General features: G+C 42.5%; 1 protein-coding gene across 1 annotated transcript in view; it reads left to right on the forward strand.

The window, feature by feature from the left end:
• Positions 1 to 19,682: 19,682 nt before the first annotated feature.
• The window catches only part of KANK1 (KN motif and ankyrin repeat domains 1), a 143,703-nt gene continuing 137,923 nt past the window's right edge, over positions 19,683 to 25,462 (forward strand). The window contains exon 1 of the mRNA XM_081942203.1: positions 19,683 to 19,814. The gene's annotated coding sequence lies outside the window, so the exon portion shown is untranslated. The remainder of the gene's footprint in view (positions 19,815 to 25,462) is intronic.

Consider the following 25,462-nt stretch of genomic DNA (forward strand, 5'->3'; position numbering starts at 1 on the left):
ATTTTTATAAAAAAAAACAAAAACCAGTAAACAAAAATAAGGATTAACGAAAGTGGTTGGCCTGAGGAAAAACGGAAAGGGTGAAACAAGGACTTAAATCATGTTTAATTGCAAACGGAGTGGATAAAAGAGAAAGCCTCTACTGTGTCCTCAAGCAGGAGATGAAGAAACAAGAGGTTTTGAGAATGCAGATGAGGAAACATTTCAAATGTTGACAGATCTACACTTTGAAAGACACTTGAAGCAAGCTATGGATGACACATTCACTAGAATTCCAAAACTATCAAGGCTGATATGTGACATATTGGAAGCTGATCACTAAGTTGTGGATTTTAGTTACAGACTCTTTAGGATCTCTTTCAAATAGCCTTGGAAAAAAATGTAAGAAAATCTTGTTTTATATTGATAATCTATAACACTAATCAGGCAAATGGCTTCTCCACAACAGCTTCCCTGTGGGTGGGTTTAACTGAGAGTGATTGGTTTAAGGTTATCCAGTGAGCTTCCATGGCTGAGAACAGACTAGAATCTGTATCTCCCCACTCTTTAACCACAATGCTACATTGAGTCTCATAGCATTGGCTTGTATGTTGGAAGCCGGTATGGCTTCGGCTGTATAAATGTATAAACGGTGATTTGTGTTGCCATGCATTTTTTGGTCTCAGTCATTGAAAACTAGTGTGTGGAGAGATACTGGACAGGGGAACCGGCTACAAACAAAAATAAAATTGAAGAAGCACCAGACGAAATCGGAATATAAAACACTCTTCTATCTGTGGTCCATAATTTGTGAGATTTATCAGGCTGGGTGTTATGAGAATAGAAATCCAATATATAGAGCTGCCATACTAAATAAATATATAATCTTTTGCCATGAACATGAAAATGTCCTGATCATTTAGTATGTGCCAAAATGTTAGTGGAGGTGATTGAGCTACTAAATGATGAATATTATGGTACTTTCAGTGTAATAATTGGCTCAGACTGATAACCTAATCACTTAGAAGGGGGAAAAATTAAGAGCTTTGTAATAATTGGCTCAGACTGATAACCCAATCAGAGGGGAAAAAACAGAGCAGTGTAATAGAATGTAAAAAGTGATCTTGTGCTCATTTCTGTATTAGCTATAAACAAGCAAGATATTCAAAAGAAAAATAAAACCACGCAGCTATTTACAAGAGCTCAGAGGTCTTGACAAGAGCTGTGATGGCTACAGCAAAGCACCGAATGAAAAAATATCTACCATTAACTTCAAGAACATTTCTTTGGAAAATAAACCAAGATCATATGGATGTGTATTACAAGAGAATATAGCCAATTGTACCATATTTAACCCAGGCTTGTTAAACAACTCATAGCATAGCATTATGTGTTAGCTTTATGTAAGTGTTCCATCAAATTTGTTTGCATATGAGATATTCCTGATTATTTTATATAGTACTTAGGAAGGTTATTACTTGCGGTACCCTGTCTCATAATCCTTATTTGGGTCTATATATCCATAGGTTTTCTTTGTGGTTCCAAATGATAAGGTCCTTTTGTGTCAGGTTTTTTTTTTAAGATCTTCCTGGGCAAATCACCAGTTTAACAGTTTGCTTTTCTCTCCAATGCATCAGGCACAGGTTCAAACACTTAGAAGGGAGGTATTTGCTCTCATTTCACATATTGATGCAACAGGTAGCAATTCTGGAGAGGGAACAAAATAAGTATGAAATGAACATAGAAGAAATTGAGAAATCCACAATTCAAAGAAGCAATAGCACTTAGACTTATATTTACAGCTCTCTCTAAGTGGTTTACAGAGTCAGCATATTGTCCTCAACAATCTGGGTCCTCATTTTACTGACCTCAGAAGGATGGAAGGCCGAGTCAACCTTTAGACATTCATTTAGAAGACAGTCATGGAAATGCTGTCACTATTTGAAACCGAGAGGATCTAATGGTAGGAGGCAGCTCCTTCGGCAAACAAAGGGCCTTTGTCTTATCTAAAAATCGGCTAAAACTACCCGAAATAATGCTTTGCACAGGCACCGAATCCATTTAAGGCAGGGGTATCAAACTCAATGTCATTGAGGGCCGCATCAGGGCTGTGGTTGACCTCGGGGGGCCAGGTAGGCACAGCCGCCTGGGTTAGCGTGGCCAGCTTTACACCACTAACTCTCCGTGGCCGCCTGGGTGGGTGTGCTAGCTGGGTGGGCATGGCCAGCTTGATGCCATTCCCCAAACTGCTGCCATGTTTCCTCTTTGCATTGGGTAGACCGAGTCGAAGCGATGCGAGTAGACCGGGCTGAAGCAATGCAGGCTGGCCCCCATGGGCCTGATCCGACTACATCACAATCCACATCTGGCACGCAGGACTTGAGTTTGACACCCCTGATTTAAGGGAATATGTGGATGATCTTTGGAAGAAACCAGTTTATACATAAGCAAGCTGCTTTATGGAAAGGCTTACTTAAACTGGGATAACATGACACACTGAAACACACAGAAACTACTTATACACAACAGACTGGTCATCTACTTGATGGTTCAATCAGCTCTGCAGATTTAGCATTTGAACAAAAGCTAGACTGTTAAAAGACTTGAAGGACTAAACTAAAGACATATCCTCTTAGAGAAAAATCTATCTACATGGCTGACACAGACTAGACAGCACTTAATCTATCAATTAATCACAGTTAATGAACTGTAGCCTTAAGTGTGATAAAATAGTGCTTAAGGGGAATGTTTTAAATGTAAAAATCACTCCTCAAAAAAATAAACTTTTACAAATTTTATTAGTTTACCAAAAAATAAAATATGAAGAAAAATGATAATAATGGGAAAATAGGGGAGGAAAAAAAGAGGGGGGGGGGGAAGTGTAGAGTAAGGGGGGAAAGAAAAAGAAATTGATTTCTTTTTAACACAATAGAATAAGGTAATAGCATACAAGCTAAAGTTTTTATTTTTATATAGTTATATACAACTTTGTTTTTATTTGAAAACCACTTCTGGACTTTGTGCTTGGGATGGGGAAAAAATGAAACTGTGATTCTGGGTTTTGCCGATAAGATAGGTCTATTATTATAGAAATGGCTAGCATATATTCCTATGTAAAAGTAGAAAGTTGAGGTTATATATTACTACATTATTCTAGTGCTTCTGAAACTTCTAAAAATATTTTTTTCACATTTCCTGAAAGCTACAGCCAAGTATTTGAAGGTTTTTTTTTAAAGTTCTTTTTCAGTTTCAGGTATTAAGAACACTGAAGAAGATAAATTATAGGGTGCAGAGGACTCTCCATCGGGTGTCTTTAAAGTGCTTCAGGCTTTGAGTGCTTGTGAAAATAAACATAAAGATTTGTTTTAGATTCTTCCACCTTTACTTTGGCACACATCAGGGGTTCTTAAAGAAAAAAAAACATGCTTGAGAAAAGGAACATATTTCCCTCTGTACTTTTTAAGAAAAGGAATATATTCCTCTTAGATAACTCCACTATCCAGTTTGCCTTAAAGCAAATTCTCTTAAAGAATTCAGCTTCTTCAGTTCCTACCTTGGATACTGGAATGTACACCTGGAAGAGGGGGAAAAAATAGAACAAGAAGTTATCTTTTTCTTTGTTTTCTGCAATACATTCACAGAAAATAAACTTGTAAGTTGGCCTTTATGATTCCAAATACGATTCTTAAAAGCTCAGAGATGAAATAGGTTATGTTTACATATGTAATAATGGGATAAAAACATCACACTATAGAAATACAAACTTGTCAAGTAAACCAACTGAGCACAGCAAGGATCCTAAAGTCTCTTAGATTAATTTACACAATACGATTATTACTAAATGCTATAAATATTTCAGTGAAAAAACATATAACAATGCTGACTGAAACATATTTGTGGATTAGAATTCACATCATTAGCTGCAAAAATTACATGAAGTTTTTAAAGAGTGACATAAAATTGCAAACTTTGTTAGAAAAACATCAATAAGTGCCCTCACAACATTGCCCCAGGGATGGGTTCCTGCCAGTTCTAACCTCTTCTATAGAAGAGGTTCCACAAATCTACAGTGCCGTTTAGAAGCAGTTCCAGCTCCCTCCCCCCGCCTGTCCGTTCGCACATCATCAAGATGAAGAGCGGGAGGAGGAATTCTGGGAGTTGAAGTCCACAAGTCTTAAAGCTGTCAAGTTTGAACAACCCTGGGGTTTTTTTTCTAAAGGGTTAGGGGTGCAAGGGTCTTGTAACTTGACAGCTTTAAGACTTGCACACTTCAATGCCAGAGTTCCTGAGCCAACATGACTAGAGGAGGAATTCTGGGAGTTGAAATCCACAAGTCTTAAAGCTGTCAAATTTGAACACCCTTAGGGTTTTTTTCCCTAAAGGGTTAGGGGTGCAAAGGTCTTGTAACTTGACAGCTATAAGACTTCAAATGCCAGAATTTTTGAGCCAACATTTTGGTTGCTAAGCAAGAGCATTGTTAAATGAGTTTCACCACATTTTACAAGCTCACCTAGTCACATGACTGCCAAGCCACTCCGACCCGGTCACATGGCTGGCAAGCCACTCCCACAAAGCAGGCCACGCCTACAGAAGAGATTCTAAAAATTTCTGAAACCCACCACTGCATTGCCCTCGTACTGTATTAAACCCAATATTTTCATTTCATTCTCCTTAAGTTTCCTTAGCAAGAGCAATTTTTATGAAACAGAAAAATCATGTTGTTGCAAGACCACGAATTCCCACATTGCTTATTTTTAGGAACACACTCCCCTTCATTTTTTAGTGTGAATATTTTCTTGTAGTGGCCCTTTAATCTAGATTTTCCACCTTGACTCTTTCATCCTGGTTTGATGCTATGAAGCTAATTTCATTCTGATGTGTTCTAGTGAGGTGAGAAACCTCTGGACAAGTTAGATCTCCTTGCAATTAATAAGTGCATCTCAAGATGAGAGGTGCTTCTGGGTGTCATATGTGAGGATATTTATGTTTCTGTATTAATTATGAACAAGGAGGATTCTCATGGGGAGAATAAAGCTATGGAAGTATGAAATCTAACACACCTTAAAGAAGTTGACAAAGTGATTAACTTTCAAACTTATTACCATATTTTTCAGAGTATAAGATGCACCAGAGCATAAGACGCACCAAGATTTTGAAGAGGCAAATTAAAAAAAAAGTTTTTGCACTCTGCAAACCTCCCCAAAACGGCCCGTTTTTCGCAAAAATGGGCCCACTTTTTTTTTTTCAAAAAAAGGGCATGAATAGCCCTTAGGAAGCTTGTAGAGTGTTTTTTTTGGGGGGGGGAACGAGCAAAAAATGGCCTTTTTTTTCACAAAAACGGGCCCGTTTTTTGTCAAAAAAAAGGGCATTAGAAAGTTTATAGTGCTCCTGGGGCTGGGGAGTGGCACAATTGAGCAAAAACAGCCCATTTTTTGCTCATTTCTGCCCTCCCCAGCCCCCAGAAGCTCCCTGAAAGTTTCCTACAAGCTATGCATGGCCATTTTGGTGAAGGGGACGGCATCTCAGGAGGCAAAAAAAATGCTGTATTCAATGTATAAGACACACTCAGATTTTCAGCCTCTTTTTTGAGGGAAAAAGGTGCATCTTATACTCTGAAAAATACGTTATGTTGAAAGTGTAAAGTAGGTGAATGACTTCAGATGTGATGGCCTTGTCTTACTATCTTGGGATATAACCCCCTGCTCAGGCAGGAAACCCTACACCGGTTTAGGCAAGTGGTTGTCCAATCTCTTCTTAAAAACTTCCAATGTTGGAGCATCCACAACTTCTGGAGGCAAATCATTCAAACTGTCAGTAAATTTCTCCTTAGTTCTAGCTTGCTTCTCTCCTTGATTAGCTTCCATCCATTGCTTCTTGTCCTGCCTTCAGGTGCTTTGGAGAATAGGTTGACTCCCTCTTCTTTGCAGCCCCTCAGATATTGGTACACTGCTATGGAACCCTGAGCGAGGGGTTTGGACTAGAAGATCTCCAAGATCCCTTCCAACTCTGTTATTCTGTATTCCTTTCTCTGTGATATTTTATAGCTCAGTAATATTATGTGCATTCCATCATTTATGCCAAGTTGCACTCTGGCTGTAGAAAGTTCTAATTTTAATTATTGCAAGACAGACTCATATCCCAGGGGACAGAAAGTCTTGACAAGATTCTGTTAAATAGAGTAAGAAAGGAGTTGCACTCTGTTAAGTAAATTATTTCTGGAATGGCATTCTTGTGCATTCATGCACATATCAAGGATATTGTTGAGGCACAGACCCAGTGGGGAGGCCTCGGATAAGATCTAGCCTGTAGCAGCAACTCCACAGCACCCACCACCTGCAAGCTGTGAAAAATAAATAGTGAAAAGTCAGATGTCTGGTGCTTCATTCCACTTCATTATACCTGATGGCAGGCAGACTCTTTCTGCCTTCTTAAATCAAATGCTGAAAATGAAATAGTGAACGGGAATGCAGCGTGATCATTAGTGTTTGTGAAATACCACATAGTCTATTCCATTTCTATACAGTAATACAAACCCTAAGAATAATTTACCAGTTGGCCCTGCATGGTGCTGTTTAGATAGTTAATGGTTTTCTCAGCTACCCCCTTGTCTCCAAAGGAAGGAGGAAAGAGATACGGCAAAACCAGCAAAGGAATGGGAAAGTTAACATAGAAAAATTCTCAGGCTTTCCATTTCTGGAAAATGTAACTAGGCATTGTAGAAAAAGGCTGTGGCTTGCCCTCCTCTGTCAAATACAAGAATAGGATTGGATCGTTTTTCTATGGTCTAATTAAAAGCACAATCTTCATTTTGGTGGCCCAATTAAGAGCCGGGGGGCCTCAGTGTCCGGTCAAGGCATGCCCCAACTCACCATGATCTGCAGGGGCCTCCGATGATGATGCTTCTTCAGTCTGCGGACTCACCCTAAGATGCTGATATCACTGCTTCTGCCGTTGCAGCATTTGCATGCACCTCTGTTGCTTTAGATCAGGGATGTCCAACCTTGGCCACTTTTAAGACTTGTGGATTTCAACTCTCAGCTATGCTGATTGGGGAATTCTGGGAGTTGAAGCCCACAAGTCTTAACGTGGCCAGGTTTGGACACCCCTGCTTTAAGATAATGGAAAACTAGATCTTTTGCAATAAGACAACCAGCAATCAAAAATCAAGCTAGACAATAAAAGGATAATAATCAGGATATCTGCCTCTTGACGCTAGGGAAAACTGGCTGATCTAGTTGGAGTATTAGCACTAATGCTTCCCTTGATGTCTTCCCATTTCACGCTGCATCCAATTGTGCCAGATATTCAGGGCAAGTTGTTTTTCCAAAAAGAGCTATTGATTTTGAAATGAGATGGAATTCGGTGGCTTCAAAGTGCACAAGCAGAATAACTGTATCACAATTACCCTGTTGCAGCACAGGGGGTGTTACCAGGAATAAATTGAAAATAAGAGGCAATGTTCAGCAGCCAGTTTCAGACTAAGTTGCAGCCAGGCCTATTAAAATAGTTTGGATTCAATGAAGTATTAATTCTATTTTCACACTGATTTCCAGAGAATTAAAAACTTGTGCTTAGTGACATGCTGAGCAATAAAGCTGGGCAGGTATTAATTAATTAATTGTTGTCTCTTCCCCCACCCATCAAGGATGTGTTTACAACTTCACCTAAACCAGTGCTTCTCAATTATTTTCTGTCATGCCCCCCCTAGGAAGAAGAAAACATTTCGCGCCCCCCCCCCCGCGCGACTGTAAATAGTATAATTTGTCTATAAAATTGTTATAAGTACACCTCTGCATAACATAGCGCACCGGTCTTTCCTCGTCTCCCACCGTAGTCACATGCTTTCTTTCCTCTTTCCCTCTTACTTGTCTATCCTTCCTTCCACCCTCCCTTCCTCCTTCCCTTCCTTCCTGCCTCCCTTCCAGTTCCCTCCTTCCTCTTTCCCCCTGCCTGCCTGCCTTCTTTCCTCTGTCCCTATCCTCCTATCCTTCCTTTCTCCCTCCCTCCTTCCCTGCCTCCCTTCCAGTTCCATTCTTCCCTCCTTCCTTCTGCCTCCTTCCTGCCTGCTTGCCTTCTTTCCTCTTTCCCTCTTGCTTGTCTATCCTTCCTTCCACCCTCCCTTCCTCCTTCCCTTCCTTCCTGCCTCCCTTCCAGTTCCCTCCTTCCTCTTTCCCCCTGCCTGCCTGCCTGCCTTCTTTCCTCTTTCCCTATCCTCCTATCCTTCCTTTCTCCCTCCCTCCTTCCCTGCCTCCCTTCCAGTTCCATTCTTCCCTCCTTCCTTCTGCCTCCTTCCTGCCTGCTTGCCTTCTTTCCTCTTTCCCTCTTGCTTGTCTATCCTTCCTTCCACCCTCCCTTCCTCCTTCCCTTCCTTCCTGCCTCCCTTCCAGTTCCCTCCTTCCTCTTTCCCCCTGCCTGCCTGCCTTCTTTCCTCTTTCCCTATCCTCCTATCCTTCCTTTCTCCCTCCCTCCTTCCCTGCCTCCCTTCCAGTTCCATTCTTCCCTCCTTCCTTCTGCCTCCTTCCTGCCTGCTTGCCTTCTTTCCTCTTTCCCTCTTGCTTGTCTATCCTTCCTTCCACCCTCCCTTCCTCCTTCCCTTCCTTCCTGCCTCCCTTCCAGTTCCCTCCTTCCTCTTTCCCCCTGCCTGCCTGCCTTCTTTCCTCTTTCCCTATCCTCCTATCCTTCCTTTCTCCCTCCCTCCTTCCCTGCCTCCCTTCCAGTTCCATTCTTCCCTCCTTCCTTCTGCCTCCTTCCTGCCTGCTTGCCTTCTTTCCTCTTTCCCTCTTGCTTGTCTATCCTTACTCCCTCCTCCCTTTCTTCCCTCCCTCCCTGCCAGCAGCTCCTCCAGCATCCCAGCTGGAAGCAGCAGCACAACAGTCGCCATTACCAGGGGCGAAGGGGTGGCGGTGGCAAGATCGGGCGACCGCCGCCCCTTTGTCCCTTCCCCTGTTGCGCTTCCGCTTCCAGACGGAATGCTGGCGGGGAGGCGAGCTACCTGCATAAAGACGCCGCCGACGGCATGGCAGAATATATCCCGGCTTGAAGTGGCAGCGCTGGGGACTGCTCAGAGACTCATCAGAGCCGCGGGCTGGAGCTGTGCAAAAAGTCTGCTTGAGCTGGGGGGGTGGGGGGGGAGGGAAGCCTGGGACAGCCATGCTTCCCTCCCTCCCACCCCCGCCCGAGCAAGCTTCTTGCACAGCTCCAGCCCGCAGCTCCAATGAAAATCCACAGTCCGAAGTGCTGCCACTTCCAGGCGGGATATATTATGCCTCGCCCACGCCGCCGCCGCTGCACCCAGATGGAAAGGGAGCCTTCGCGCCCCCCCTTTACGGAGCCTCGTGCCCCCCCAGGGGGGGGCGCCCCACTATTTGAGAACCGCTGACCTAAACGCATACACAGAATATACATAACATGTACATCACTGCCAAGTATTCTGATTTTCTATGATTTGAGTAACATCAGCCCTGGATTTAGACAAAATGTTCACTTACAGTTAAACAGATCGTTCCACATTTGTTGGAGAACGAAGCACCCATGGAAATGCAATACAGGTAGTTCTTAACTTATAACCATATATTTAGTGACTGTTTGAAGTTACAATGGCACTGGAAAAGTGACTTATGACCAGGTTTCAAACTTACGACATTACAGCATTCCCACAGTCATGTGATCGCAATTGTGCTCAATTGTGCTTCTATGTCAAGGTCTAGCTATACGGATTTTCTTCATGATACCGGCTTCACTTACTTCTCAGTCTATTAATGGAAGTTTAAATCCCCTTAACCTATTCAGTTTGATACCCTGCTTCCTTCTAGGCTTAAGGTATCTGAGCTGCAAATATTCTGAATGACCAGTAGATGGCAGTAAAGGAATACAGAGAAATCTTTGTTGCCATCCAGTGGTTGCTCCAATTTTTACAACCCAGATATGGCAATCTTCCTCTTCTGGGCTCCCCGACCCAGATATCATAGGAATCATACATGGGTGAAATTAGTGGGGGAAATCCCTTAGTGTAAACTTGTCTGTATGCCAGTAATTCACCTACACAATTCTAGGGCGTTTTAAACACAACAGAGACATACTTTAGAAACTTTGGGAAGAATCAAATGCCTGCTTAGGTTTGGTTTGGTTTGGTTTATTTGGATTTATATGCCGCCCTTCTCCAAAAGGACTCGGGGCGGCGTACAACATTAAAAAACACACATCCCAAAAGTTAAAAAAGATTAAATCCATATCCAAAAAAAAACCCAAACCGAATTAAAAAGAAAACAATACATTTAAAATAAGTTAAAATTAACAGGCCAGGCTGGCTTGCTGGAGAAGCCAACTTTTTAGGGTGCATTGGAAGGGCCGGAGGTCGGGGATTATGCGGAGCTCCGGGGGCAGCTCATTCCAGAGGGAAGGCGCTCCCACAGAGAAGGCTCTCCCCCTGGGGGTCACCAGCCGACACTGCCTGGCCGACGGCACCCTGAGGAGGCCAACTCTGTGGGATCGTACTGGATGGTGGGAGGCTACTGGGGGTAGTAGGTGGTCTCGCAGGTACCCTGGGCCTAAGCCATGGAGTGCTTTAAAGGTCATAATTAATACCTTGAATTGCACCCAGAAAACAACCGGCAATCAGTGCAGGCCGCCTAAAAGGGATGTAACATGGGAGCACCTAGATACCCCCATGACAACCCGCGCGGCCGCATTCTGGACCAGCTGAAGCCTCCGGGTGCTCTTCAAGGGCAGCCCCATGTAGAGAGCATTGCAGTAGTCCAGGCGAGAAAGGACGAGGGCATGAGTGACTGTGCACAGAGCATCCCGCTTACTCTTACTGTTTCTTCCACTGAACTTCCCTGTCATAGATTCTACTCCTAGAAGTCTCTTAAATTTTATAAATTACTAGCCAAACATAGGTGAAAAACATGGGAGAGGAAAAGCAATTTGTTATTGCTATTTTTGTATGGACTGGAGGTAGGAGCATGTTTGCAAATCAATTATAGAATGTTAAAGAGCGGGACACTGGATGATAACCTTTCTCCTATTCTATAGGTCAGCTGATGCAACAGTACCAGACCTTGGGAGACAGGGCGCAGAGATGCTGCCCAGGGAATGGTCAAATAAGGGACAGCATAACACACAGCTGCATATTGGGCGGAGCATCAGAAGGAACCCTCCCCAAGTTCTCGGACTGTAAAGGCGATGGCAGGAGAAGTGTAGTTTCTGACTTGCAAGGGTCTGTTAATGTAGCTTTGCAATAAAGTAGAATTAGCTCATCCGGTCATGTTTCCTGTCTAGTCTACCTGATAAGGCTGACAGCTGGACAATGAGGACTGATTAGCTATCTTCGTACTTTTTGAGTGCTGGGGGAGAGAAATGCTGGACTTGGGTTGAGGAAAGACCTTCTGTAACATTGAATAGTCTCACTGCTCATTTGGACTACACAGAGAAGGAATCATTATTACAAAACTCAACATCCTATTGAGCAGCCAGCAAGGCAAAATGAACAGGAGAGAAATTCACACCCGTCTGTCCATGCAGAAGCTGATTTAACAGTACCTTCTCCTGTCGATGTGGCAAGGATTTTGGAAGGCTGGGATCACTAACCTCACATTTCTTGATGGTTTTTAAAATCAGGGTTCTTGATTTCTGCTTTGTGTATTTTTCCATAAACATGGAAGAAAATGAAAAAGAAAGAAAAATGATTAATAAATGTTTCAACCGTTTTGCTAACATAATCCTATCCTGAGCTTATAATGTTTATTGCTTAGTGATTTTCCAAAGTTCTGATATGCTTCTGCCATCCTCGGGGATGTCATATTGTAATTAGAATGATATTGTAATTTTGTCACCTCTGTTCAAATAAAAGAACCAGTTCCAAGTAATATGTACTTTCAACTGTACGATTTTAAGGTCATTACTCTTTCAAGGTAAGCATTATTAGAAATCAAAAGAAAATATTAGGATTGAGCAGTAGATTTCTGTTCAGCCCATATATTAGCTGAATTGTGAGGCATACCTAAGCATATTTATAAATTGAATACATTCATACAAAGCATTGTGCCTTATTTTCTAGCCATTGAAAACGTATGCATAAAATATTAAACCAGTTTGAGTTTAAATATATTACATTAAGTGCTTATGATGATGCTGTAAGCAAGTGTTGCAAAAAAGCACCCAACGCTGGAGCCTAGATATGCTTTCTAAAAATATAAGCCCTCAATTAAAATGTGTACATAGTTTTCCTGTAACATTTTTAAAGGACATACATTTTGTGTCTAAGGGTTTATGGGCACTTCAATTGCATCTCCTTAGTATCATCATAATGACTTGGTGTAAAATTATGTTAGGCAGTCAAGATGTGCCATCTTTTACTCTTGACAATGATAGCAAACTTTTCTATTTTTTCCCACATTTTCAGGAGCAAGGGAATGCATAATAATAATAATAATAATAATAATAATAATAATAATAATAATAATAATAATAATAATAATAATAATAATAATAATAATAATAATAATAATAATAATAATACGTATTTGCATATGCCAACCCTGTTTACATGGGAATGGGAGTGGAGAGGAGTTGTTAGCTGTGGCAGGTACTTAAACAGTTGAAGAGTGGCATTGTCAACTACACAAGAAGCTTCCTCGGCAAAGGAACTAACTTTGAGAAAGGCTAAGAGGGAGAAAAGGTCACAAGATGCCTGACAGGGAGACTGAAAGAAAGCAGGGAAATGGGAGGGACCTTGAATATAACAGCTGAGGCTTTGTGAGTAGTGGAATAATGTGATTTGCCTGATCAACCAGCAATGAAAGACAAACTTCCTCACACTGCAAGCATTTGTCAAGCCCTTTGTGAGCTTCTTGTTAGAGGCCTATGAATTCATGGCTTCCTAATGCTGCTAAACAGGGAGTTTGTGGGAGCAGAAGGTATACGTCAGCTCTTCCAGCTATCTTGTCTTATTCTCTGAAGCCAGGATACTTGGAAAATGAGGAGATTTAGAAGTTGGTATAGCATCAAGATTAGGAAACAAAGTTAGAAACTAACTTTTCTAATGCAGTGGGTCCAAATGTGGTTTTTTTTTAAAAAATCATCCTTCTAGCTCTGCTTTATTCCAATAAAGACTTAATTTGATCATCTAACCTGATCAAGAAATGACTTTACAAACGTACCCACATAGAACTCCAATTTCCAATATTTGAGAGGCTGCCACAGAGAGGAGGGGATTAAGCTATTTGCCAAAGCACTTGAAGGCCAGACAAGGATAATGGATAGAAACTGAACTGAAGGAGAGATTCAACCTGGAAATAAGAAGAAATTTTCTGACAGTGAAAGCAATCAACCAATGGAACAGCTTTTTTTTCAGAAGCTGTGGGAGCTTCATCACTGGAAGCTTTCAAGAATAGACTGGACAGACATCTGGCAGAAATGGTGTAGGGCAGTGATGGTTAACCTTTTTGGTGTCGAGAGCCCGAAGCGTGCGTGAAGGAATGTCCCAATCCCCCCAAATCCAATGTGAATGCCACCTGTGCACGCGCCCTGCGCATGCCCACATATTCCCTGCGCATGCCTCTAGCTCATGCCCCGTTTTGGCTTCCAGGTTGATGCAGGAGGCTTCTCAGGCCCAAAATGGGGAGCGGGGGACCCTTGCGATCTCCAGTTTCTCCCCTCAGCGCATCCTAGCTTCCTCCTGCATTCCTGCCCCCCATGCCTTCCCCGATATTTGCAGTTTCTGCCCCCAGTGCGCCCTAGCTTTCTCCTCCATTCTTGCAACGGAGAGGCACCTGCGGAGGGTGGAAACTGCAGAGATTGAGAAAGGCATGGGCAACAGAAATGCAGGAGAAAGCTAGGACACGCTGGGGGGAGAAAGGTGGGACATGCTGAGGGAAAAACTGCGGAGATCGGGGAAGGCATGCGCGGCAGAGACCCGAAGACCAACTGGCCAGCGGGAGGTGTGCACACATGCACGGTGGAGCTGGGTTGGGCTCTAAATTCTAAGCAGCACAGAACATAGCCTGAGGGAAGTGTCAGAAGGATTTTTTAGAATTTAAGTTTTCATAGTTGTGTAGTCTCTGCCCACTTCCAGGATTGAGATCAAGTTAAGATTTTAAAGAGTGTTAGGCAAATTGGCATCTGGTCAAACAGCCAATTGTAGAATTGAAGAATCAAAGGAAATAATATATGTCAAAGCAACATTATCGGGCAGAGAGAAGAGAGTTGCCATGCTTAGATGTACTGTAGGTAACCTGTAAAATATTCCAGCCTAGGATTAATCTCGCATTCAGTATCCAGCACTTCACACCTTGTTTAAATTGGTCTAAAAGAAGAAGGTTTTGTTCTATTTCATAGTAGTTCAATCCTAAAGGTCTCTATCACTTAATTGAAAGGAAGGAAGAAAAATAAAGAAAGGAAGGAAGGAAGGAAGGAAGGAAGGAAGGAAGGAAGGAAGGAAGGAAGGAAGGAAGGAAGAAATTAGCGTCAGAAGTAAACACCTTCCTTTAGTTTACTAAAATGTAGTGGAGGCCATTTATTACTATGACTGATGATTTGAACCTGTCCTATTTCTTTGCAAATGTCAGGGAGCAACAGCCAAGGATACATTATTGCTCAAGTTCATTAATTATACAGGCTGCTGGAAAACACGGACATCTGTTGACACCAATGGAAACAAGGATGTGATGTTGTCACAGAAACACAGTAGTTTTCCATCAAGGTCATTGCTGCTCAGGGACACTGGAAAGAGCCTACATGAAGGAGAGAGGGCTGGTTGAGTGACCAGTGAGAAAAGATGTGTTTCCTTAACAAAAGGAACAAAAAGTCTCCTTTAATTAAAATATGAACAAGTCCAAGGATTCCTCCTGCAGTATAAGAACAGCTAAGAACACTGCTTATATTTTTAATGCTAGGCTCGGTAAACGAATACACTTAATAAACAGAGGAGATTTGCTAAATGGATACAAATAATGTACTGGTGGGGAGGACCGACTCCATAAAGACCATAAACATTCCACAAAAAGCATTTGTTCTGACCGAGGCTTCCCAAGAGCATGAAACAAACTCCTTGTCCCGGCAAAAACCTCTTTTATTAATTTACAATGAATTCTGCTCATTCACAACCAGCAAAGTCTTTCAAAGGAGGATTTACGGTCACAGACCTTATCTGGCTTGGAGAGCTGACAGGCCGATATCTGCAAAACCTGGCAAGGAGTCTCGGAGTCACGAACCAATTAGTGACTAATTGTCTCCTGCCAACTCCAGTCTCCTTTTGCTCCTCTTTTATTTCCTCTGGGAGGGGCCATTCATCGTCTTGTTCCCTTCGCCTGTGCATGCATGTACTGGGAACAGGCTCCAGCTGTTCATCTGCCTCACTGATTTCTGACTCTGAAGGCAGCTCATAACTGGTATAGGGCTCTGGCCCCCTCTTTGCCTCCGATGCAGAGCCCTCATCAGAGCCTTCTCCAGACTCCAGGACTGGCCCATGTTCCTCCCCAACCTCCTCACTGTCCGAATTTGCTCCACTGGATGGCCACAACAGCATTTGACAAACATGGTTCTAATCCATATAATATATCCTTGAATTGCAATACTTTGTCTACCTTTTAAGGTGTCCTGAGTCATAGGCCAATTGGCTCTATTTATATTATATTTAACCTTGGCACTATCATGCTTTCTCCCCATCTAATTTCTCTCTTGGCCACAGACATGAATGGGACACCTTTAAATCATCATTTAAGTATACAGGTAGTCCTCAACTTATTATAGTTCGTTTAGTGACCGTTCAAAGTTACAGTGGCCCTGAAAAAAGTGACTTACGACCATTTTTCACATAACCATTGCAGCATCCCATCATGGTCACATGATCAAAATTCAGATGCTTGGCAACTGACTCATATTTATGACGGTTGCAGTGACCCCAGGTCTTGTGATCACCTTTTACAACTTTCTGGCAAGCAAAGTCAATGGGGAAGCCAGATTCACTTAACAACCGTGTTACAAATTTCACAACTGCAATGATTCACTTAACAAGAAAGGTTGTAAAATGGGGCAAAATTCACTTAAGAAAATTCACTCATTTAGCAACAGAAATTTTGGGCTCCATTGTAAGCCAAGGACTACCTGTACTGATTTTTAAAACAACATTTTCCCTCTTAAGCTAACACAAGTCCCACCTAGCTTCAGGGTATGTCATTTCTGTAACTCTTTGTCACCCATTGTCTTGGACTGAATTCAGCTGATTAGAGGTGGGTTGGGAGGTGTGGGCAACACCTGGCCTCAGCCAACCTCCCCCCACATCTTTTGACCCCACTTAAGCCCTTGATTGCCTGAGTCCCTTTCAGAAATGTCACCTCCCATCAACTTTTGACCCCAATTTCTCTACTTTCCAACCAAGCAGAAGGGAGGAGGGGACAATTTCATTATTTCATTTGGGGAAAAAGGAGGTTTTTAACTAGGGCCATTCTGCTTTAAGAGTACTGTATTCCAATATTATATTTCCTCTGCTTGTTTACTGACGAAAGCTTAACGATTCTGCTTTAACAGGAATCTGGAATGTATTTTTATTTTTATAAGGAGCAGCTTTGCATTTTCCTCACTGAGTGTGTTGAACTGGGCTTTTGTTCATTAATGGCCAGTTTCCTTTAGATTTTCCAGTTTCAATCATGCCCCAAACCAGAATGAAGGATCTGTCTACACAGCCAACAGTCAATTTCAGTCATCCTTAGACCATTACACAAATAGTCAGAGTCTGCTCCCATTCTGGCAATATTTCTGCCCAGCTCTCTTCAAATGTGCTTCTTTACAGGTAACAACTGAGCCCAAAGTTTCCATTGCTAAGCAAGGCAGTTGTTAAGTGAATTTTGCTCCTTTTTATGGGGTTCTTTTTGGGGTGGGGCCACAGTTGTTAAGAGAATGGCTGAAGTTGTTAGGTGAATCATGTGACCATTAAGTGAATCTGGCTTCTCCCATTGGCTTTGCTTGTTGGAAGCTGTCTGGAACAGTGGTGGGCAACCCGCGGCTCGGGAGCCACATGCGGCTCTTTACACCCTTTAATGTGGCTCTTCTGTGTGCCGGGTGCCCGCTCCCCTCCCTCCTCTCGGGCTTTGGAGGGAAGCTTCTGCAAAAGCCCGTGCAAGTGACAACCAATTTTGGTCCTATGACTGCAGAATGCTGCAAAATACCATAAATGCAGGCCAGTTGTTGAGTGTTTCAAATGTGATTGGAACACTCAACAAGGTGACCACAGTGTGTGTGTGTGTGTGTGTGTGAGTGAGTGAGAAAGACAGACAGAGAGAGGAACAGAGAGAGGGAGTGAGGGAGGGAATCAGAGAGAGACTGACAGACAGACAGACAGACAGACAGACAGACACACACAGACAGAGAGAGACAGAGAGTGGGAGGGAGGGAGAGACAGATAGACAGACAGAGAGACACACACAGAGTGAGTGATTAAGTGAATGAGTGAGAGACAGACACACCCACATACACAGAGTGACAGAGAGAGAGGAAGGGAGGGGAGAGAGACAGAGGGAGAGACAGAGACAGACACACACACACAGAGAGTGAGTGAGAGACAGACAGACAGACAGACACACAGAGTGACAGAGATGGGGGAGGGAGGGAGAGAGAGACAAAGAGCCAGAGAGAGAGAGAAAGAAAAAGAAAAAAAGAAAGAAAGTGGGAGAGAGAGATGAAATTAAAAACAACAACATACAAACCTGACTTACTCAAACTATCCAAGGAAATGCAAGGCCAATGTTCACATTAGTGGTTGTGACTTTGTCAGTCAATGTCAGGATGTAATTTTCTCTACATTGTAAGGCAAATTTTACGGAATTTAACGTTATCGATAAATAATATCGTTCTAAAGTTTTTGTTTATTAGTTGTGTTATTTGTATCCTCCCGACCTATGTGGATACTTGCATGCAGAATATTCTCAATAAAAACTTATTGAAACTAAAAACAGTGTACCATCCTATGTATTTTCGGTTTTAAAAATGTGGCTCTCAAAGTAAATTTCAATCTTGGTTTTGGCGAGATTTGGCTCAGTTGAAAAAAAAGGTTGCCCACCACTGGTCTGGAAGATCACAAATGGGGACCACACGACCCAGGGATAATGCAACGATCATAAATACATGCCAGTTAAAAAGCGCCCAAATTTTGACCACAGGGATTCTGCAAGAGTTGTAAGTGTGAAAACCGGTCGTTAAGTCACTTGTTCTAGTGCCGCTGTAACTTCAGTCACTAAACGAATAGTTGTAAGTCGAGGACTACCTGTTCAGGAGGAAGGGCAGATAAAACAGTTTAGGGAGCAGAGTCCTGAAGTGAGACCTTCCTCCTTCCCTTGCAGTAGGGGATGCTTTTGCTGCTGGCTGCCCATCTCCTGAAAGGTGCTGGCTGTGTAAAGCCAGAGGAGAAAACCAATAACCTTGCCCACAATAGTTGGCACACTCAGAGCAACACTATTCAGCAATGACTTGGAAAACCTTCAAAAGAAGCAATTGGCAACAGGGGCAGCAAGTTTTATGCGGGGATTGTTTTGTGCTGACTCCAGGGTGGCTGGATAATAAAGCTGTGCAGATTTTTGGATTCCAAACAGTACACAGCAGTACAAACATAGCACACTGAACCAGCCACATTAAAGCAGCACCAATACTTAAGAGGGTATATACTTTCTAGTACTTCAATTAAACCTGTTCCAGATGCTTTCATAGGACTCATTTCTCAGTTTCAGCATCCAGGACACTTAGGGACCAAAAAAAAACCCAAACCATTGATCTCCTTACAATTAATTAGATTGCTAGCCACGGAGGTATTAAAGCCAACTTGTAAAGTACATCCCAGGTTTTGAATGGTGCAGAAGTTTTCATCCAGCCAGCCATCATTTCCTAGGGGAGACATGAGAGCAGTGTTCCAATATCTCAGGGGTTGCCACAAAGAAGAGGGAGTCAAACTATTCTCCAAAGGACCTGTGGGTAGAACAAGAAGCAATGGATGGAAACTAATCAAGGAGAGAACCAGTCTAGAACTAAGGAGACATTTCATGACAGATAGAAGAATTAATCAGTGGAACAACTTGCCTCCAGAAGTTGTGAATGCTCCAACGCTGGATATTTTAAAGAAAATGTTGGAAAACCATTTGTCTGAAGTGGTGTAGGGTTTCCTGCCTAAGCAGGGGGTTGGAATAGAAGACCTCCAAGGTCCCTTTCAACTCTGTTATTCTATTCTATTCTTGCTTATTATTATTAGTGGTTACTTTTTTCCTGGCTTGAACCATCCACTCTCTGAAGGACGGCGACGACCCCCTCGTCCAAACAACTTTGCCGTTCCGTGACCCGGTGTCCTCCCTCCCCCACCCTACAGGTCAGAGGCAACCCGCTCCCCCCGCGGGCTAAGTCGCCATGTGATCGGAGATTCCTGCTCCATGGAATCCCTGCCGGCGAAGGAGGCGGGAGAGCCAGCGCGCCTTGTGGGGTTGGGGCCGGAGCGCGCAGCCGCAGTGCGGGCCAGCCGGTGTGTATGCAAGTGTGGAGCGAGTGAGCCCGAAGTGCTACAAAAGAAGCGCGAGCGGACTTTGCGGGCTTCAACTCCGAGGCAGCGCCAGCTGCTGTCGCGGACGGCGATCTCTCGAGCTCGCGCTCCCTCCTCCTCCTCTCCCCGTCGCTCGGGTGGGCTTGGACGGTGGAAACAACCGGTGCCTGGCACGTCTGTCGCCCCCTCCCGCTGCCCCCCCCCGGAGGAGCCGCCTGCTCCAGGACCCCCCCTCCCCCGCGCTGCCCTCGGCTCGGGACTGGCACGACGCCGCCACCGCCTCCCCCTCTCCTGTCCTCCTCACAGGTTAAAGCGCCGCGAGGTGAGTTTGAACCTTTTATCCGCGGGAGGGGGGAGGGGTTCTCCGGGAGTTGTTTTGTGCGCGCACACACACACACACGGAGGCAATCGGGAGGCGGGAAAAAAGGAGCGCTGCGAGCCGACTGGATCGAGGCGACCGAGTTGGATCACCCGGGGATCCTTTGGTGCTGGGACTCGGCTGGGAGCACCGGGTCAACCGTCTCTCTCTCTCTCTCTCTCTCTCTCTCTCTCTCTCGTCCTTTTCTCCTTTTCCTTGGAAAACCTGAGCTGAGAGGAAAAGAGGGGGACGGACCCAAGTATAAAGAAAGGGCACTTTTGGAAGGATTGGGGAATTTCCCTTAACAACACGGCTTTTCCGCTTCTCCTCCTCCTGTGAGCGCTAAATCCGCCCGTTCCTGGCTCGTCTCCTTTTTCCGTGCTTTGCCCCCCTGAGGTGAAAGCCGGGCTATTGCTTTGGTCAGGTGGCTGCCCGAAACGGGACTCTGTGCACGTTTCTCTCCCTCCCCGCACCCCCCCTCACTCCCGCCCCGCTTCTCGCTCCGGGTTCCCCTTCAGTTGACATTGCAACCGGCAGGGCCCTGAGCGGCCCGGGAGTGGGTGACTTTTTGTTTCCACCCCTCTGCAAAAAAAAAAAAAAATCCCCTTTGTTGGCTCACCTTCACCCTCCGTTCTTGGGCTGAGGGAGGCTTTTGTTCGGGAAACATCAAAGGGACTTGAGGGGTGGGTGGGAGAGAAGACATAATTTTGAAGGCAAAATTTCTCTTAGGGTTTCATTGCCTGTCAGCGCTGACTTGGCGGCTCTCCCCCCCCCCCAACTTTTTCCTGAATGAGAAAAAAAGAATGAAACTTTCTTTCCCTCCCTCCTTCCTGGCTGCTTGTGTACACTGAATTACCTAATTAACGAAGCAGACTGATCTGCTTAAAGAGTTATTATTGAACTCAGATATCTATCTTGAACAGTCTGGTGCCACTAGTGTTTGGAAGGGGTGTTTTAAAGTTAAACTTTCAAAGCTGTAGACTTGAGATTCCCTTGTTTGCCATGTTAAAAGCCATGTTGCTATCCAACTCTGGAAACAGGTGTCTTATTCACATAGCTAAAGAAAACATGCTTTTGAAAATTGTCCATACGTTTAGGCCATTAACCAGTGTCTCTTAACCAATTTGGGTACTTCTGGGAAAAATGGTGAAAACGGTTTATGAAAGAATGTATCTTAGTCCACTTAACAGACTTCATAAGGTATAGATTAGAAGGTACTTAACTTATTCCTGCTTGAAAGTAAAAATAAATACATTTAGCCCTTTCAAAGTACAGTAAATGCACTTAAGGAGAACAATTTTAATCTAGGCTTTTGATCATTTCTGCAAAACCAACTCACAACTTTTATATGAAGGATAATGTGATTATTATGGCCATTTCCAAATAGTTTTCATTCAGGTTGCATCTGCAACCATTCTTCATAAACTGATTTGTGACTGACCTTCAATTGTCTTGTTCTGGACAACAGATCCTGAGAACTGGCAGGGTACACCACAATTAATTCTAGCTAATGAATAAAAGCAAAATAAAAAAAATACTCCCTCAAGTAGAATTCATATCTGTGTCATTTTCATAAATATGGAAATGGTTTTGCCATTACTACCGTATATTTCAATACTTTTTGAGGACTTGGGATTTGTGGTAGTCTTCCATTCAAGTAACTTGGAAGCCAGTCATGATTGGTTAGGTATTGCCCCCTAGAGGACGGCTGACCAATAGAATCCATACAATGGGATTCAAACAGTATCCCAGCCCCCTCAATTGTCACTGAAATAACAAAATAACTTCCATACTCTTATCCAAAAGATAGTAGAAACCATCTCACCATTACATATTTTTTCTTGCCATTTGTTTTGCCATTTGCCAAATAAAAGTTGTTCTGTGGCAGAAGCTAGCCTTCTCTAAAGGTAGAACTTTTGTTAGCTGTGATGGTAGAGAATAGCAGGAGGCTGGTAGCTGTGATCATAGTTAGAAGGTGCAGGGTAGAGTTTTGGCATGGAAGAGGAAGAGAGTATATTGACTTCCATTTGACTTACGAACCAAACCAGGCACTTTTTACATATAGTAGGAAATCTTAGGTTGTAACATATCCTATACAAAGTTAGTTTCATCACTTCTAGTCCTTCTTCCTTGGAAGGGCTCCTGATAATAAATCCTTTGGCCTGATGCTTGGACTAGATTTAAGTTCATAAAGTTCAATATTCTTCATTGTCCTCATGGTGGATATTTAGTTGGGTGGCCTTCTGATAAATCATTTATATAATTTTTTGTATATTTGTAAGCATTCTTTGTTGCCAATGGTGTCTCTGCAAGGATTGGGATTGGTTTTCCATTGTCTAATCCTCTGGAGATCCCCTTCTCTGAAATTAAGAGTAAGTATGGAACTTTATTAATTTCAAAGAACAATGGGATAAATTGAGTAGTCATGGAGGAATTACATGTTTTAGGACTCATAGCTGAGGCATAATAAATAATGGTAAAAAAAATGGGAAATGCTGAAATGCTGATCCTGAGGAGATGCCCTGGGTGCTCTTTCTCTCTTTTGTGTGTTTATGTGGTTTTGAAAGCTTATTTGTTCAGACAGGTTTTTAACACATTGTGGTCAACGGTTGCTTAAAAGCTTCTGCTTTTAAAAAGCTATTTTTGCTAAAGTGTTTACTGTTTTGATTGTTGCATTTACATCGTTTTACTTTTTTTAAAAAATAAATGTGTGTTACATTAATTCTTTAAAGCTATTTCTTTGAAAATTATCAGAAATATTGTAACTATTTACTAGTAAACTCTTCTGTATGCTTGATTGTTTGTAATGTTCATTTGAGTGAAATGGTGCATCGTTGGGCAACAATTTTTAAATCAATGCACCTCAAATGGGCTAACATACGAATTTCAGCCTACATAAAACAAGACAGAAAAAATGATTAGAGAAATTAATTTTACCTTATTGTAAAGCCACATTAACAGAATCATGCAAGCCTGAAAGTACAAACTTCCCACTGCTACTTTTAACTGCTTGGTCCATCGTGGCGTGTCCTTTTGGAATTTTTTTGACAGCAAAACCACTGTGAGCTTCTGTCTCTTTTTCTTTCCTAGGCAGCATCTCTTCCCCTCATTTTCCAAGGTCATCTACAGATTCTATTAGAGTGTCCAAAATCCAGGACCTGTGGAATTTTAATTTAACAAAGTTGTGGCTGCTGCTGTGCTGCTGTCACTTGATTGTCAGTTCCAATGCTCCCTGCCATCTTCCCACAAGGAAAATCAATAAGGAGGCTAGCAGAAAGTCAAGAGTCACTCCCGCTCCCACTGCTTTTTTGCCCACCTGTGGGCATTCTGTTTATCTGTTTAGGCAAGGAAATGTCTGTGGAATTATGACCCAATGGGTCACAGGTTATCTAGTGGTAACTTGATCCAGTTCAGTCAAATTACATTTAAAATATTTTACTCTGAAGCACTTTCTTTAAATTAAAACTCTATTTGTATAGGAGAAAAGCTGTACCCTGCTATCTTACCTTGTTATTAAGAATCCCGATTATCTTCTATAATTACCTTTTTCCTAAGTATTGCCTTTTTGCAGCTTTTAGGGATCTTGACTGAAGTTGCACTTTCTTCTTCTGCGGTATAAATCAGATTTTTGAAACACAGCTCCCTCAAAACTTTATTACATATTATTATTGTTGCACTGATTATGGAATTGGTTTGTTTGAAGTGGCTTCTAGTATGGTGCTAACTATTTAGGCTATACACTACTTAAGAGTGCCCAGGGGTATGAGCTTTGTCCGCAGCTCCATAAAGCAGCTCAACTTTTCCAAGATGCCAGTAGCAGCTGTATGGAGTTCTATAGGCACATTCAGGAATGTAAACTTTTTGTTTTTCTTGTTTTTATGAATTGAGGATACTTGGCAGTTTGTGCTGTACCATTAAGGAGCTGAATTATATTTGTATATCTCTCCTTTCTATTTGGGGATCTGCTGTTTTTTTTACCTTGCTGCTTTAGCAGTTTGGGTGGATTTTAGCCAATGCAATGCAATTCTGTAGTTTTTGGATGTGATTGCACAGAGAAGGCTAAAAATTAACCTAGGCCATATAAATGATTTATCTGAGTAGTTTATTGTATAACCATTTATTAATTAAAGACCATACATTGCATGAAGCTGCATGACTAGTGGGATTGTATAAGAAGTAGACTGTTTATATGAATAAGAGAATTAACTAGTTTATTTTTTGTAGTTGAACCTAATGATAGCTAAACAAGACTAATGTGTTTATGAAGGCAATCCTCAATTTATGATCACAATTGGAACTATAATTTCTGTTGCTAAGCAAGATGGTAAGTTGTGCCCGATTTTATAATTTTTTTCCACAACTACTAGTGAAACACTGCAGTTAAGTGAATCACATGGTAGTTAAGCAAATCTGGCTTCCCCCATTGAGGAAATTCCAATTTCATTTGTTAGTTGGAAGCTGGCTAGGAAAGCTACAAATGGTGATCACCCGAACCCAGGATGCTGCAATTACCGTAAATAGATGCCAGTTGCCAAGTGCCCAAACTTTGATCTTTTGATCATGGGGATGCTGCAAAAATTGTAAGTGCGAGGACCGGTTATAAGTCATTTTCTTCATTGTCATAACTCCATACAGTTGTATATAGATACAGTACATACTTACACATGTGTTCTGCATGTATATTTCACCATGGGCTTTTTCTTTTGAACTGAGGCTGTACTTTGTCACTTTGATACAGTGTATGAGGAAAGAGAACTACAGTGGTTATAGTCTATGCTTCTACCGGTATACTTAATATAGAGTATAAATAGCAGCTCATTTCTAGTGAATCAGTAACTTGTCTTAGCACAGTAATCCACGGCTTACAACCATTTGTTTAATGACCTTCAATGTTACAACAACACTGAGAAAAGTGACTTATGACCATGTTTCACACTTGTGACTATTGCCACATCTGCCTGGTCACGTGATGAAGATTTATGAATATTTAAAGTTAGTCTGAATGATCTCTAAACAGAAGGCTGTAAGTCAAGGACTACCTGTATCTGGATGGAACTGCCTTTTATTCCTCTGGAATGCAGAGAGATGGATTCAGCCTGCCTATATTCCATCACATCCAACTCTAGGACTGGGTTTGAGATGGAAACTGTAGGGCCAGGCTAAAACTCGCTACCCCAATTACATCTTCCCAGGCAAAAAACCCAAAACAAAACAAAAGGTAAAAACACTGGCTAACTATATGATATCATATCAAATTGAACAACTACACTACAAAAACATTTTTCTTGGAAAACTGCACTGTCAACTATAAAACATTTGGAAGGAAAAGGAATAAATAATAAGCAGAGAGATAAGTAGAGTTCTGTGAAAGCATTCTTGACTAGGACTCGGATTTTTTATCTGACTGTTTCTTGATAGCAGTTCTTCCTCCTGCCCTTCAAAACCATTCTACTTCTATCTATGGAAAGTGAGGGTTGTGGGACACCATTCTGCTGTGGTTCCATACCTTCCTGAGTGGATGGTTTCAATTGAGGGATGTGTGATAGGAAAGATTGAGGCTGTGGGTATTCAAACATGGAGTAACCCAGGACTTGATTATTTCCCCATCGTCT

This window comes from Natrix helvetica, assembly GCF_964273705.1.
Source record: "Natrix helvetica genome assembly, chromosome: 2".
Lineage (NCBI taxonomy): Eukaryota > Metazoa > Chordata > Lepidosauria > Squamata > Natricidae > Natrix > Natrix helvetica.